At 39.8% G+C, this 17,990-nt stretch overlaps 1 protein-coding gene across 3 annotated transcripts in view; it reads right to left on the bottom strand.

Moving 5' to 3' along the window:
* The window catches only part of PDE4B (phosphodiesterase 4B), a 586,012-nt gene extending 569,011 nt beyond the window's left edge, over nt 1-17,001 (bottom strand). For 2 of the 3 annotated variants that reach the window (XM_025388136.1, XM_025388172.1), the window contains exon 1: nt 16,881-17,001. The gene's annotated coding sequence lies outside the window, so the exon portion shown is untranslated. Of the gene's footprint in view, nt 1-16,252; nt 16,493-16,880 lie in introns of those variants that run through there. The other variant, XM_025388145.1, reaches the window with a different exon arrangement.
* Nucleotides 17,002-17,990: the final 989 nt, after the last annotated feature.

Below are 17,990 nucleotides of genomic sequence, written 5' to 3'. Positions count from 1 at the left end.
TTGAACTAAAGATTTAACTGCATTTTAAGAGCACAAAAAAGATCCACAGCAGAAACTATTCATAAATAAGTTAAACGCAAGGCATGATTTATCAAGATATTTGTCATTCTATCGCTAAAAATGATCATTAATGCTGCTTTTATGACCATCTCTGAAAATCACTCTTTGTCAGGTAGTAATACCAGAAACAAAATTACTTATTCAGTGACTGACTTCCTAGTCAAGACAGATGATATCTAAAAGTATGATAAATGCTATTTCAGAAAGTGCAGTTTAAATTTCAACAAAAGTAAGAAAATAACCATAAACTATCCAATTCCAAACTATTAATGCTAAAGCCTCTTTAAATATCCTATATCATGTACTTAAGATAATTTCCCAATCAAATGAAGGCAGTGTTTAGATCTCCTCATTTATGCTAATATTTCAATATGAAAAATGAGTCCATATACAAATGGAATATAAATTATAACACATATAACTTCAGTAGTCTAAATGGCTTAATGAGTGTATTTTCCATTTGAAATCATGTTTGCTGTCATTCGGCAAAGTTGACGATCTCATGGCAATTCTGTAGGTTGTTTTTGATGCACCTTCTGAATTCATTTTGCAATTTTTTTATTTCATTTATTTAGTGTCTGTGTGTGTGTGTGTGTGTGTGAGATGGAGTCTCACTGTCACCCAAGCTAGAGTGCAGTGGCACAATCTCAGTTCACTGCAACCTCTGCCTCCCAGGTTCAAGCAATTCTCCTTCCTCAGCCTCCCAAGTAGCTGGGATTACAGGCCCATGCCACCATGCCCAGCTAATTTTTGTATTTTTAGTAGAGACAGGGTTTCACCGCATTGGCCAGGCTGGTCTCGAACTCCTGACCTCAAGTGATCCCCCCACCTTGGCATCCCAAAGTGCTGGGATTACAGGCATGAGCCACCGCGCCCAGCCCATTTTGCATTTTTAAATGCTAAATATCTACCCACACACCACATAACATGTTCAAAAAACAATTCCACTTTCTGTTATTCTGTTACAACCTAAACATATTCTAAAAGCCTGACCTGTGTGTCCAAAAAATGAGCTAATCCTAAGTTGTCTTTTTCTGAGAAATAGAAAATAACAACAATCATGTACTAGAAGCATTCAACTGATTCTATGTCCCTCTAAACACAAATCAGCCATAACTGAAAAGGTTCTACCCTTTACCAAGTACAGGATACACATAGAAACCTTTTGTACTACCCACATTCATTTCCAATGCTTTCCAATGCTATTACATTTCCTACAACATGACACTTGTCAGGTCCCACCACATCAGAATTCCAAAAATTTCAGAGGGCCCCCACTGCCATTAAGATAAAGATCCCCCTCCTAAAACTCACATTCGTATGCTCAAAGTTCACAATGTGATCTCAGCCCACCTTTCAAACATGTTCTCCCATTCCTCACCTATATGGAATATTGTCTAGACTTACTGTTCCCTCATATGCTTTATACTGTCTGCCTTCAAATATTTATGCTCTTCCAGCTGAGGATAGTGGCTCACACCTGTAATCTCAGCACTTTGGGAAGCTGAAGTAGGAGAATTACTTGAGACCAGAAGTTCAAGACCAGCCTGGGCAACGTAGCAAGACCCTTTCTCTACAATTTTTTTTTTTTTTAATTAGCCATGTGTGGTGGTGCATGCCTGCAGTGCTAGCTACTTGGGAGGCTGAGGCAGGAGGTTCACTTGAGCCCAGGAGTTCAAGGTTACAGTGAGCTAGAATTGTATACTTCACTCCAGCCTGAGCATCAGAGCAAGAGTCTGCTTCAAAAAAAAAAATAAAATAAATTGTGTTTGTCTACCTACTTGATGGACCCAGCTCTCCTTTTAATCCCCACTGACTCAAAATCCTACTATCGTACTTACACCTCACCTATTTATTGCCCCTAGCCCATCCTGTCTCTGGGACTAAATGAGGATTATACAGTCTAGAGGTTGATGCTCTGTATTCATGCAGACACTATGGTCAAAGTAACAGTAACTGTGGAACCTGAAAGACATCCAGCTACTTTGGGGAGGTAACAAAAAGGATCTCTGTGATGACTGAAGGCTTAAACCACAGAGTTCTCCAAATCTTCCAGGACTCCAAAGCAGTAACTACTCTTTTCCTGATAGATGCCTTCTATTGACATCAACGAAGGGGCCACTCCAGCTGTCCTGCTCACTCTAACCCTACTTGGCAGCTGCTTTCTCTCTTAAAGGACACCACACCACATTGAAAAGTTCATCAGGCTCATTAGTAATTAAAGAAAACCAATTGAAAATGGCCAAGAGACCGTTTTTCTCTCCAATGACTTGACAAAACCGAGTCATTCTCCAATGACTCAAGTCTCCAATGACTTGACAAAACCGAGAATTAGAGGGAAATGAGGAAATGGGATTAGAGGGATAGGAGGAAACCGGCACTATGATCGACAGTTGGTGAAATCATACATTGGTATACACTTTCTGGAAGAAAAGGTTATGTCAAAAAGCCTTTAAATTGTGTATAGCCCTTAACTCAGCAATTCCAAACATTTATACTGGGATACTTATTAAAGCACTGGTAAATTCCAGTAAATAAAATGAAAGCAATTTGAATATTCATCATTAGAGAATGGATTCAATAAAGCATAGTACACTTATTCAATAGAATACGATGCAGCCCTTCATAATGATGTGAGAAATGGATTCTTTTACTCAATTTTGAGTGAATACATGTAGTTATAGAATGATGTGTATAAATGTGATTGTGGATCTATGAATCTATACAGAGGGACAGATGGAGAAACGTTTCCCACTGCTTCTAGACATGATTCTCTGAGGCACCTGCAAAGGGGTGCCTGAATCACAAATGTGGTTCTCTTTATGATTTGATCATCTCCCAGGTCAGGTGAGTTTTCTAGCAGATGTACTGTTGCTAGAGGTAAAAGGACCTCAGGGTTTCTTGCCATTTCTGATTCATTTCAAGAAAATTCAAGTTTCTCTTTACCTTGCAATTAAGGTACATGGTAGAAGAGTCACTATACATAGAACAATATGTAAGATGTGAAAGAAAATTTGTTTTTAAAAGATAAGAAATTTTTAGAGGATTAATCCTGATGGCTCAACATCTAAATACCACATATATTTTCCAATTAAAGCCCTGAAATCAGGATATGTCTTACAATTGACAGTATCTTACAATTGCTGTCAGAGAGGCAGCAGTAATGAGATAGCTGCCATGACCTGCATGTTCATAAAAACTTACAAAACGAGTGTTAGTTTGGTCACGAGGAAATCTAAGAAACAATAATGGCACATCCTTTAACACCTAGAAATCATGTACCTGTAATGAAGAGATAGGATCAGTGGGGAATCAAGCATGTTTAACAACACCCCCAAAGCAGAAATCACAAGGCAAGTTAGATCAACATAATTGCTACGCGTCTTTTCAGGATGAGCTCTACTGCTGGTACATAAAGTGGGACTGCATGGATAAACACAGATATTGGTGACTCAGGATTCTGAAGAGATGGATTCTGAATGTGAATTTAAAACTCTGAAAGAGAATCAGTTTTTAGAATAACTCATCTAAGCTATTTTAGTATGTGTTCCTTTTGTTATGCATTCATGGGAGAAATATATCATATATTTTATATTTAAGTGTAAGTATGTTCATTCAATAAAAATAAAATTCTGTAAGTGATTAGAAAACACTGTTTACAGTTTCATTGCTAGTATTTCTTCTTAGTCATACATAAAATAATTGTGTGACTTACAACTGAAAACAAGCATTATTTTATGTATCACTAAGAAGTAACAGAAATTCTAAAAAACAGAACCAAGAAAACCAAATGAAATAATTTAGCACTAATATAGTGCTAACGTTAGCACTTGTTTTAAAATCATGTCAGAAGGTGTCAATAGAATGTTTTTTACACAACCAAGTTATGACTGACATCTGGCTTTTATAAGACACCATCGATTAAAGGTGCATCTTGATCTGAGATGTTAAATAATGGGGGAAAATTGACTTTAGAATTCATACAATTGATAATAGAAGAAAAACTTCCAGAACTAAAGAAGAATACAGTATCCAGAAAGAAAAGACCCACTGAGTCCCCCCACCAAAATTAGAAATGACCTGCACCCAGGTACATAATCTTGAAATCTCAAAATTTTCAAAGAGAATGAGATGATCTTAAAAGCTTCAAATGACAAAAAAACTTTGCATTTAAAGGATCAAGATTCAAAATAGCATCAAACTTCTCAATGGCTAAAATGGCAGCCAACAGACATGGAAATACACCTTCAAAATTCTTAGTAAAATGGCTTTCTAGAATTCTACATCCACAAGGTGTAAAACAGAAGAAAAACATTTCCAGGTGTAAAACATTTCAAAAGTTCTACCTTTAAATACTCTTCCTTAGGAAGATACTTGAAGATATCAATACAAAAGATTAAACCAAGAAACAGCAAGATATAGAAATCAGGAAACAAGGAATCAGATGTAGGAAAGTGGTTAAGAAAGAAATCTGCACAATGATTGTACTGCAGATACTATTAGCTATCCACGAAAATATCTGTTTTCTTTTCCTTAGACACACAGCTTAGACAAAATATCCCCGTCTCTCTTTCAATTAGGTTTGGCCATAAGACTGATTTCTAAACAATAATATATAAATGTAAAGGATGTGTGTCTCTTCCAGGACAACATCATAATATTTGCCCACTCTTTCTCTGCCATGCTCTGTCAGAATGGAGTTGATCACGAGATCTTTGAAATCCACGTACTGAAAAGAGGCATGCCCCTGGCCAGGCACGGTGGCTCACGCCTGTAATCCCAACACTTTGGGAGGACGAAGCGGGTAGATCACCTGAGTTCAGTAGTTCGAGACCAGCCTGGCCATAATGGCAAAACCCTGTTTCTACTAAAAATACAAAACTTAGCCGGGCTTGGTGGCGCATGCCTGTAACACCAGCTACTCAGGAGGCTGAGGCAGGAGAATTGCTTCAACCCTGAAGGCAGAGGTTGCAGTGAGCCAAAATCACATCACTGCACTCCAGCCTGGGAGACAGAGTGAGATTCGGTCCCCTAACACACCCCCCCAGAAAAAAAAAGAAGAGACGTGCCCCGTAAATATGAACACATATTATGTATCAATTAAAATTAATAAAAAAATTAAAGTCTATTAGTTAAGGAATTTTTTTAAATAAGTGCCTCTACTCTAAGGTCCCTGGGTGACTGCAAGAAGCAGAGCAGCCATGACACGACTCACCTGAAACAGCAGGTCAGAGCTCCCACTTTCTCCTCCCAGCCCACCTGGAATAGCTCAGTATCATTACATGACCAAGAAATATATTTCTGTCATGCACAGTGGAAGAAAACTATCCATTTGGAAAATGACAGCTGGACCTCTAGTGGTGTTTGGCAGCCACAATTCCTTTATTCCTCCCTTAATTTCTCCCCTATCTTCTCTTAAGAATTCCCTACTCTCTAATTATTGCTGCTACTGCTACTACCACAGTGGTTTAGGCCAAGGGGAACTATTTCCTGTCCAAAACACTTGCCTGAATTTAACCTCACTCTTAATTTTCATAAGACAGCCAAGACAATTAAACAAGACTTTGTAATGAATTGAGGTAAAGCAAAAAGAGAGAAAATAATCTTGACAATCTGATTCACAAAGTATGACATGCTCTCCTTAACTGACCACCTTTGTTCCTTCTTAGCTACTGTCTCTTTAGCATACACCACTTGGAAGCCCACACATAAGCATTTATCTTCAACAAATCAAGCAAGAGCATAAAGCACAGAGAAAAGCAAAGCTTCCTTCCTTGTACTTATTTCCAGATCAGTTTTCACATGACAATTTCATGACTAAACACCCATCACCATAAATTTGATGTGAAAGAGACCCAGTATTTTTCCCACAGGTGTGACTTTTCCCTACAACCTCCATTAGACAAGTCCCCTAAGCATCTCATGCTTAAAAAGCCTAAAGAGGAAAATGATGTAGTTTAAAGACTGTTTCTTTAAACGAAGCAATTGAATAATTTTCCCAGTTACACAATTAAGTTACCGACAAAACTAAGACACAAGCCTTGCTCTCTGGCTCAGAGTCAAGCATTATCACCATATCATACAATTCATTTTCCCTAGTGACCAGCACATAGAAAGCATGACATTTGCCATGGTTAGAAATAAGGAACAACTTCCTATTTTAAATAGGCGTCCAAAGGGCTGACAAAAACCTTTACTGACAATATTACAAAAGCCTTTATTGAAGATTTTTGAGTAAAGCAGAACCTCATTGTTTCCAAGATATGGCATTGGAATTTCCATTCTAGATTTAAGATTCCATTTCCAGCACTGGAATCGTACGTTTTAATCAGAGTTTTCCCATCTCACAAACCATTTAAGAGACCCAAAGGACTTTTTATATCTGGGCAAAATCTATTACTGTGTTGCATTATTCAAGAAATTGCCTGGCTTTGAAGCTCTTTCTGTACATTCTCTTCCCCACACAATGAGGTTTACCAGTGATATTTCAATGCAAGAACATAAGAATACATTGTTATATTGTTCTCCTTTGAAAAACTTATATTGAGAATCACACTCAAAATTCCTGCTTATGATACTCACTTTTGGAAATGATCACCCATCATCTTGTTTACATATTAATAATACTGTTTATAGAATTTATATAACACCTTCTTTTAGAGCAGAATAATATACTTCACATCCATTATTTCATTTATCTTTATAATATCCTTTTGATATGTGGAGAGAACAGTTGCTGCTCTCTATTTTAATGTGAAAAAATTAACTAGAAAAAGAAATTCATTATCCTTGATGTGGATAAACAGCTTCTAAGTAGAGTGCCTACACCAATTGGAGAATAAACCCTCAATTATGAAGGATATTTTTGTCAATATATTGAATGAGTATAGCAAAGTTTATACATTTTTATAATGCAAAAGTAAATACTCATTTATAATAAGATTAAGCCAAGTTTATTTTATTCTTTTAAAAAATATATTTGCTCTTGGAAAATATTAATATATGTCATTAAAAATTTAGGGAAAACAGAAAAGCATAACATTTTATAAATAAATAGTACATACATTTTATAAACAAATAGTACATAATAGTGTCACTATCTGATTTCTCAGAATTTCACACTTATATATGTCATTATTAATGTAGAAGGAAATTATGACTTTTTTTGCTTATAATTCGCTTAATAGCAATACTATCACTCAGTTTCATACATCAGTCAGCTCTCTTGACACAATGACAACTGATTAAAAAACATTAGATAATAAGGCAAATAAAAATTTATAACCATTTTAAACTATCATATTTTAAGAAATCTCCAGATTACAAATTTATGAGACAACACTGCAAGTATTTAAAAAGCTGTAAAATATTTTCATATGCAATGACAATAGTGGTTTCCTACCCCATATCTATAACAGAATCCTGACATTTTGGGGAGATACCCATTTTTCCAGACAGCAATTAAAACAGAAATAAACTATTTCTCATACTTCCCTGTACTTAGGTATGGCCATTGACATAGTTCTGGTGAATAAGATTTTAGAAGTCTACCAGATGCAACTTCCCAGTAAGCTAATATTTTCCTTATTAAAAAGGACTGACTCAGCTGCTGTGTGCCTTGTGCCTGGCCCCCTCTACCTGCCTGTGGTACAGATGTCATGCCTGGGAGCTTTACTAACTGTCTTTTCATCAGGGGAATAAAACACATACACTAATTACAGTGGAGTCAAAAGTAAGAAGGAGCCCAATTCCTTCATAGTCTCCTTGGTTATTAAGAACTATCTTTCTGCTGACACTTTATGTTGTGTAAAAAAAATAACCAACTTCTTGCTGGTTGTAGCATTGTGTGTCAAATTATTGGTTACTCCCAAATGAATGCAATCTTAACTGATAAAATATCCTCAATGTATCCCAATCGAATCCTTCTTTTTCTCTTATCACATGGCTTAAAGCAAAAATTAATTCCCTGCACTAAGTCAGACAAATCTAAATGGAGAGTCTGTAGATTCTTTGTCATATGCACAAAATTATTTTCCATCTTTATATCCACGTACTGCAAATGCCAACCTTCTTTCACCTTTATACTCCTCCTTTTAAAGTATTTCTCAGTTTGTGATAGTGTGAAGTCAGAAGGAATTTGGTGGAAACAAACTTACATTAAATGGTGAAGAGGGCAACCCACTTTGCTGTACATTTTGCCTATAATCCAAATGGGGAAAACAATTTTTTTCCAGATTCATTGGTATTCTTCAGCTATATCCCTATCTTACCGAAGATTATAGCTAAGTAGGAGGTATGACTCACAGAAAGAGTTTTCTTAATATAAATTTCACCCATTGAATAAAATTTGAACTATTCTCTAAGCAATGCAAAACAGAGACTCTTGAAGTCTCATGCTATTCTTCAAGCAATGAAAAATAAGATGAAAATTATACAAATTATCCAAAATGTTCACACCCGAACTTCTTCAAAATGAAAGAATTGGTACAAAGTACCCTAAATTTCATATCCAAGGTCAGTAATTACATAGATCTGTAGACACTAATTTTATCCTTCAAAAATGTAAAATGTGAAGTCTTAAAAATTACTTTATGTATTCAGTTGGAAATATATTTGGCTGGAAGTAACAAAAAACCTAACAAATAGTGGAAGAAACAATTAAGGGGTTTATATTATTCTCATGGAACAGTAAATCTGGAGGTAGGCAGTGCAAGGCTGATACATCTTGAAAATGCCACCAAGAATCCAAGCTACATCTGTTTTGCCACTTCATCATCCTAAGCCTATGGATTTATTCCTCATCCTTCCAAGAAGGCCACTCATCTCAAAGGATCATCCACGCTCTATGCAGAGGGGAAAGAGACTTCGTTTTAAGAAGTTTTGTTCGAGAAGGGAAGTGCTCCCCAGAAGCTTTCATCTAATCTTTGTCAAGGGAGGCTGGAAAATTGAATGTTTTGCTTTCCACCTTGTATAGCAGAGGAAGATGAGAGAGAAAGGGGATGAATTGATATTCAGCCAATCTACAGTATCTACCACACCTCCAGTCCAGTTAAATCTAGTGCCATCCATATTAGCATCATGACCATTGTCATTATCATTGTCAACAAAATGTTTGTTCCCCAAATTGTGCTATGTGCTATAACCATATAGTTGGATAGTCTTAACCCAACTGTGACCACTCATACTGTTGCAAATTCTGACCATGTCAAGATATAATACTAATTTCAAATTCAAATATTAACTTCCTGGAGATCTTTCTTATGGATAATACTTAATTGCACAGGCCTATCACAAAATGCCTCAAATGTTTTGTCGAACAATATCCACTAATCTGAAGTTTCACCAAATGATAATGCTGGAAAGAACTTTAGAGATTATCATAAGTTAGCCTTATTTTACACCCTGAGGCTTACACACAGGATGTCGCTGACCCAATAAATAGCAGCACTGGAACTCAGGACTTCCAGTTCCCAGTCCTCACTTACTCAGTTACTAAAGTGTAACCTTGCAAATAGAAGTCCTACACAGTGCTTTCTAGGGTAATTAACCAGAAAAAAAACTGCCTCATTCTATTATATCTTTTTGTACAACATTCCCATTTTTCTGCATTGAGTTTTTCACTCCGGTATACTTCATGACACTGCAAAACAATTCAGTCTTATTTCTCATCCAGGGAGCTGTACTAGTCACAGAGATATATATAAGAACTTCCTTTAAGTATATATAGGCAGCCTCTTTAAAAGTAATTTCAATACTGGCCTTGCCTCCTGATCTCTGAATTCAGTTATTATTCTATGGTCTTAAATATTTTTTTATCCGTGATATAAGGAAAACATGGATGTGGTTTTGTTTTTACCCTTAGAAAAATCCCCCCAGTAAATGCAGCAAATGCTGCTTTAATCTTTCTTTTTTCAGCCCTTAACATTTGATATAGGTGAAATTGATTTTAAATGACCACCAGAGCAGCCTTACCAGAAAAAGAGAGAATTCTCTCAAAAGGACACTGTTTCCCCATATGGTAAGAAGGTGAGAGCAGAAAGAAACAGATGGAGAATCTTTCTAAGGAATCTTAATATATGTTGTAAGTGTGTGTGTGTGTGTGTGTGTGTGTGTGTGTGTGTGTTATGGGGGAGGAGAGAGCAAGCCCTGTGGGCTGAGTTGCCTGTTTGTATTTCGCACAGTCAGTGTGTTTGAACACCTGCTGGTCCTGCTACATCCTTCTCACCTACTGCCACTCTAGAATCTACAGGGAGACAAATCCTGCAGCATACCAATGTAGCATGCCCAGGACAACTGCCACCATCCACAGGCCTTTAAGGCTGACTCAGACTATAAAAGAAGTCATTATCCTTATCACTTTCCCCAACAAAGACAATCCGCAGTTAATGCATAAGTATAACACAAAACAGTATCTGGAGGTCTTTCCTAGGAATCCGTAAATACTTAATATTGAATGCAAATTTTTGACTATATGTTCATTCTTCTGGATAATTGATCCATATGTCCTTCAGATTTTCAAAGAAGCCTACTTTTTATTTTAAAAAAAATCATGTCCTCCCAACTTCTTGAAATATTTTTTCTTTTTAAAAAAGAGGTACTGAAAGATTATACCTCACAATAGTTTTTTAATAAGCCTTCTCAAAGGAAGGCAATTCTGATTTGTTAAAGAAAATATCAAATCAGGAAATTCTAAGAACTCAGAATAAACAAGCCCTGCCATCATTGAACTGAAGGAACGTAGATTCCCTTATGACTTTCTAACATGTCAGTTTTCTAAAATATAAAACAATAAGGTTGAAATAGGTGATCTCTAAGATCACTTTCAGTTCTAAAAATGCCATAATTCTATGAGTCAGCACTGTTATATACCAGGACAGCCAAAGACAGAATCCTGGTATCTGCTCCTTAATCCATTCAAAATATCAGCAAGTTGCTTATGGAAATAATGTCATTTACTTTCTCTAAGGTTAAAGTGTCTATGGGATAAAGGATTTTTTAGTATTTCCCACAAAGATGGCAATAAATAAGAAGTACTAATATTTTTCAAATGGATTAAGATAACTTGAAAAAAAAATGTTTCATAGAGTAAATGTCACATACCAAGATTTTTGTCTTAGACTCTACTGACAGGGTATGACTTGACATTTAATTCTCCAATTACATTAATATTAACTAACTTAATTTAACTAAGCTATCTTGAACTAAGGTTTAAACTCTGTCTCCACAACAAATATGTATTACAGGGAAATACAATCAAACTAGTATTTTCAATGATAGTAATGTATAATGTGGTTGAGGATTAAAACTAGAGTGTTTTTTAAAAGCATATGTGGCCGGGCGTGGTGGCTCACGCCTATAATCCCAGCACTTTGGGAAGCCAAGAAAAGGTGGATCACTTGAGGTCAGGAATTCAAGACCAGCCTGGCCAACATGGTGAAACCCAGTCTCTACTAAAAAAAAAAAAATACAAAAATTAGCCAGGTGTGGTGTTACTCCGTAGTGGAGAAGCCAGGTGGACTCCGTAGTGGAGAAGACAGAGGACTCCGTAGTGGAGAAGACAGTAATCCAGCTACTTGGGAGGCTGAGACCAGAGAATTGCTTGAACCCGGAAGGCAGAGGTTGCAGTGAGCCAAGATTGCACCACTGCACTCCAGCCTGGGTGACAGAGCAAAACTCTGTCTAAATAAATAAATAAATAAATAAATTTTTAAAACTTTAAAAAAATTTTTTAAATTAAAAAATAAGAATAATGCAAGGGGCATCTCAAGGAGGACTGAGAATGGTGTCAAGAGGGAGATGGACTGCTTAGTGACCTCTGGACTGGAGGAACAATAGAGCAGTAGGGCAGTGGGTGTCTTCCAACTCTCTATTCAACAGCAGGCCCAGAGTCTCCCGACTCCTAACCTGGTAGTAGAAAATGATCTAGGTAGGTTTATTCCTCGTCTGCATCTAACTGGGGTCCATTTGACAATACTAGGTGGCCTCAAAGCACTGGCACCAGGAATCCTGCCACAACAAGTTCCAGGCCTAAGACTGCTCCTCATTTCTGCAAGACTGAAAGTCACTTAGAGACACTTCCCTGACCTAGAGGCACCATGGGGCCTGGCCTGGGAGGTTTCTTCTTCCCCTTCAGGTGGCACCAGCAGCGTTCAGTGGGAGGCCCAGAAGCACCAAACAAACCAGGCAGACTAACAGCACCCCAAAGTCTCTAGAAATTAAATTGTCATTGAAACCACTGCCCACAAAAGTAGGCCAGGATCTGTGTGCTAACCCTAAACAGAGAGATTATCTGTTAAAATACAAGATTTAAATAGAAACCCAGAGCCTTCTAACATAATAGCTAAAATGTCCAAAATATGACCACAACTTGAATGAGAAAAGACAATCAAGTGACACCAACATTTAAGTGAATCAGATGTGGGAATTATCTGACAAAGATTACAAAGCATTTATTCTAAAAATGTTTCAGGCTCGACACGGTGGCTCAAGCCTATAATCCCAGCACTTTGGGAGGCTGAGGCAGACAGGTCATGAGGTCAGGAGATCGAGACCATCCTGGCCAAAATGGTGAAACCGCTTCTCCACTAAAAATACAAAAAATTACCTGGGCATGGTGGCACGTGCCTATAGTCCCAGCTACTCAGGAGGCTGAGGCAGGAGAATCGCTTGAACTCGGGTGGCAGAGTTTGCAGTGGGCCAAGATCGTGCCACTGCATTCCAGCCTGGGTGACAGAGCAAGACTCTGTCTCAAAAACAAAACAAAACAAAAAAATGTTTCAGCAAGCAAATACAAATTCCCTAGAAACTAATGAAAAAATAGAATGTCTCGGCAAATAAGCATAAGCTGCATAAATAACCAAATGGAAATTATTGAGCTGAGAAATACAGTAATCAAAATAAAATACTAGATGGACTCCGTAGTGGAGAAGACAGAGGACAGAATCAGTGAACTCGAAAACAGATCAGCAGAATGTTTTCTATTTTAACAAAGAGAAAATACCAGGAAAAAAAATGATGAACCCAGCCTGAGGGTCTTGTAGGACAACAACAAAAGATCCAACTTTCATAGCATTGGAGTCACAGAAGGAGATAAGAAAGAGAGTGGGGCTGAAATACTTTTGTGTTTGAAGAAATAATGCCTAAGAATCTCCCAACTTGGTGAAAGACAAACCTACATATTACAAACCTGATCAAATCCCAAACAGAACAAACCAAAAGAAATTCATCCCAAAACACATCATAATCAAACTTCCAAAAATTAAAGATATAGAAAATAATCTTGAAACTATCCAGAGAGAAATGACGCATTGCATATAAGGGAGCATCAATTCAAGCAACAACAAATTTCTCATTGAAACCAGGGAGGCCTGTGAAATGAAGTGACATAACATTTTTCAAGTGTTGGAATAAAAAGAAACTGTCAACTATAAATTCCTTCCACATACGCATTTTCTATACCATATTTGATGGCTGAAACACCACATTTCAAAAGACCAATGGATTAAAACTGGCAAAATGAATGTATGGGGTAGGAACATCGTCACAGGTTGGTTTCCCTGGCAAGCTAATTCTGAAATGAAGTTCAAAGCCCTATTTTATTAGGAACCGCCTTGTTATCCACACCTGAGGAAGGATGGGGAAAGAAACAGAAAAGACCAAAGGGAGAAGTAGAGCTGCAATGCAAGCCCTCAGGGAGCTCCAGAGCTAGAAAGATCCCTCAGAGTTTTCCAGAGTTGTGCTGCGATGGCCCAATCTTTATACTCCCACATGGATCAGCCACTGGATGTGAGCTGCACTGGAAAGGGGTGTGACCTCGGACAAGGGAGCTTTCTACAGCTCAGGCAATCCCTGAAGAGTCTGACCATTGAAGGCCGTCTGTTGACCACACTCTCAGAAGCTGGGGCAACAAGTCCCTCCTTGAAAAACGATTTGGCACATCACAGTGTCCACTGTATTACCACATAGTGGTTACAATAGCCAGTGCCTGAAGGCACTAATTTGCTTTGTGGTCAGCAACATCCTACACCTCCAAACTATGCTGCTTGAAGGTTTTTGGAAATAGAAATGGGTGAAATTATATGACATGATAATAAATTATCAACCCCCAAATCTTTCTAACTGAAAACCTCGCCATATACCTCTTGCTCCTTAGCCAAATTAAGTCAAGTAAGATATTAAGAGTAACCTAGAACTCTTTATTTCTTCATGATTTTAAGTATTCCATTTGTAAACCAAAATGGAATTATTATTTCTGTGTCCAGTATCTTCATCAAACAAACCTTTACTTGTACATACACAGTACCTATTACTATTAAATACCTGTCTCTAGATAGGCAAAGGACTCCAAGATCAGAAAACCATGTATGATTGATTTCTTATTCCTCAAATCAAAAACAGTACTATTTTGAAAGCAAACAAGTATATCTAACAGGTTACTCTCTAGCGAAATTTAAAAGAATTCATTTTTGCAAAATATGTCAAGCCACAGAAACTGAAAAGCAAATCAGCTGATAAAAATACAAGTAGACACACTGCAACATTGTTTAGCTCCCAACTGTAATAAGGAAAATAGAAAGATGATAGATATATAGATAAACAGCCTCAATGCATCAATCAAGCCATCTCAACAATTCCAGTCCATTTAACAATCTTACTTATTTTTTGTAAATTAACAAAATTGGCACGCTGTTGTTTAGAAAATGAAAAAGAATAGAAACAGCCAGCAAATATATTGCAGTCAAGTCCTACAAGTATTGATTTGAAGAGTTGAATAGGCCAATGTTATACTTATCGACCTTCAGGGGATTTCTCTCTTGGGATGTCAAGAAATGAGGTATCCTGAGAGAGAAGAAGCTCAACTTCCTTTACCTGCAGTGAAATCATTGGCCTTATCTATCTTCTTGTCAATTCGTGTACAGATAAATTCCAGACCCCTACCTACACTTCAGGTTGTAGGTAAAAACACTTGGAAATCTCCAAATTTGTTTTGTTTTTATGAATATAATTGGTATAATAACAGCTTTTAGCAAAAGGAAAGGGAGGGGGGAGTGTGATCTACTAATAAAAATAGCATCTGGACTTTTATTACGTTTTTTTATGCTTAATACGTTTTTTTATGCTTAATGTGCCTTTGATTCTTATAACGTAGCCAAGAATTTTCCAGCAGCTGGAAATCTTTGAAATTAAAAGATGCATGTGATTCAAAGAACAGTTATATCTCAGATCTAAGACGTAGACTGCATAGAGTTACCATATCTGTTCAGTGGCATCATATAATTATGATGTAAACCTAATATAAGTACAATGTAATTTTAGGTGACAATCTCAAAGTCTTGCTAAAAATTATCCCAGGCACGTGTGTGACACACACAGACACACACACACACACACAAGTATATATAACCACTGTAATTAAGAGCGATTCCTCTGTGCGCTCCTCCTTATACACGCTTTAAAGCTGTTGGCCACAGTGGATTCCGATTTGTGTTTGAAGTACCACACAAGGAAGGTGGCCTATGAAAAACGGGAAGGAAGAAGGCAAAGCAGGAAGATGGAAAAAGAGAGTAGGCATCAAGGAAAGTGACGGGAGGAAGGAGGAGAGCCTCTTCCTTCCCCAAAACACTCTTGTAGCTTAGAAAGGTCAAAGCCCCCTAACCAAACACCAGACAGAGCTTCCCAAAAGTTCCTGGCAGAGCCTTGGTGATGCCGAGGCTTGAGTGCGCCCCCCTTGGTGCCCCAGCCACCAGGGCAGGCAGGACCATCCTGGAGCCTCAGCCCAGCAAACTCTTGGGTAGTTCAGGCTCCCTTCCGCGCCTGCCGCCTGCAGTCAATCACTGGGCACCGCGCGCCCATCCGTCACCTACTCCAGGGCTTCCAAGCCCTGAATCCTTCTGCCTCTCTCCATTCTCCCTTAGCCTCTCTCCTTCCTCTCCTCCCCAGTGACTTGTCAAGAGGTCCAAAGGCGGAAGCCGAGGCAGAGAAGATGAGGGCGAAAGGCTAGAGGCCGGTTGGCGGATTTTCTACAAGGGGCAACAATGACGCCGTCAATACGACCATCCAGGCCCGCCGACCCCATTCCTTCTTCGCCCCCCATCAGTCCTACAGCACCCCACACTCTCCATTGCGGCTTCGGTGTGTGATGAAGTAAGAGAATGAGGAAAAATAAACCCGCAGCCTCCTAGGCAGCCCTTACCTCAGGCTGCCCTCTCGGAAGCCGCCCTCCTCCTGCCCGAGGCGCCTCTGCTGCACAGCCGCGGCCGCAGCTCTCTGGACGCCGCGACTCCACCCGGCGCGGGTAGACCGTGCGCTGCGAGTGAGCCTTCCGCGCTCCCGGGGGAGGGGGGACGAAAGTCTGCCCGGAGGGCGCTCGCGTGCAGCCCGGCCCGCGACGAAGAGCCTGCAGCCGCTGAGGAGAGGCCAGGAGCCCCGGGAAGGGGCGCGCGGGCCGGGGGCGGCTGCGGAGCGCGCGCGCGGACGGGCCAGCGGGCTAGCCTGGGGGACCCGCGCCAGGGAGACACAGGCGCTGGCGACGCGCCCCTCAGCTCTTCTCTCCTCCTCTGGCCCTTTAAACCCCCTCTCCCTACTGTCCACCCCCGCCCCCCGGAAGAGACAGCTCGCCGATGCCACTTGGTCGGCCGCGCTGCGCTCTTCAGCCGGGTGCGGGGAAAAACAATGTGACCGTATCGCACGGATGAGATGCTGTATAGTAGGTTGTAACTGCTGAGACCACCACCTGTCAATTCTAGGGTGCAAAGCACGCCGTCCCCAGTCGTCTGGCCCTCTCCCATTGCCCTCCCAGGTTATTTTCTTTCCCCACCTACCTCACAGACCTCCTGCAATATTCTATGGGCACGGTACCAGGGGAGTTTTGCAAAATAACCCTCTCTCCCAGCTGGGAGCTCACAGCATCTCCCTTACCACCAGAGCTGAAGGATTACACACAGCCCTGCGTGCCTATCCAAAGCCAGAAACCGAAAATCCCGGTTTGAATCCCACACTCGCCGGCCCCCCAACCCCCATTCATAATCCCAGCGGCCGTCTGCCACTACACCCCCTCCCCCGGCCGCCCGCGCTCTTTCCCATTCGCCGTCCCTGAAACGTGTCAGTCACTCGCTGTGCATCTGCCATGAATACAGGACGAAGAGCTCTGCAGCTACTGGCTGCACAAAGAGGGACTGGGGCGCAGGGAACGCAGATCCCGTGTTGGGGGAGGCGAGAGAGTCAGCGGGGCACATTAGGTGGAAGGAGCCAGTGGGACCGTGGGAGTCCGCTGGTCTCCTGTTGCACAAAGGGGCTCCAGAGTGAATACGCGCAGTGCTCCTGAACCAACAGGTCAGATCACCTCCCAAGAGATTCTCCACCAAGACACCCATGAAGATGGGTCCCACAACTTGGGAGTTCGTGTGATGGAGCAACAGGCACTCCGGAACCTCACTGAGCTTGCTTTAAAAATGCAACAGGGTGGAGTCCTGTGTGTGTGTGTGTGTGTGTGTGTGTGTGTGTAGCTAGAGACCAAAATGACTTTAACAGATAACATTTGCCTGTTTATAGATTTATTCCAATAAACATCATGGCACACCTACTTTGCAATGAGCACTTTGCAGAAGCTGAAGGTGCAGAGTCAATTAGAACATAGTCTCTGCACCCAAGGAGCTCACTGCCTAGTAGGAGAACCAACTATGAAAGCCCGAGACAAACAACACAAGTATTTCACAACAGAAGCACATACCAATTGCTTAAGCAATTTTTTATATGTAAGAGAAGGAACAGGTCAGGGAATTAAATCTCATCTGAACTGTGTATTAAAGGACAAATAGGGACCTCCCAAAGAAGGGCAATAACCTAATAACCTACTATTCACCCATTCACCCAAAATAGCTTTACATGCCTATACGTTGAAAGGCATGTCTAAGAGCTTATCAGTGTGGGAA

The sequence above is a fragment of the Theropithecus gelada genome, chromosome 1 (assembly GCF_003255815.1).
Source record: "Theropithecus gelada isolate Dixy chromosome 1, Tgel_1.0, whole genome shotgun sequence".
Classification (NCBI taxonomy): Eukaryota; Metazoa; Chordata; class Mammalia; order Primates; family Cercopithecidae; genus Theropithecus; species Theropithecus gelada.
This window is presented reverse-complemented; position numbering and strand designations above follow the sequence as displayed.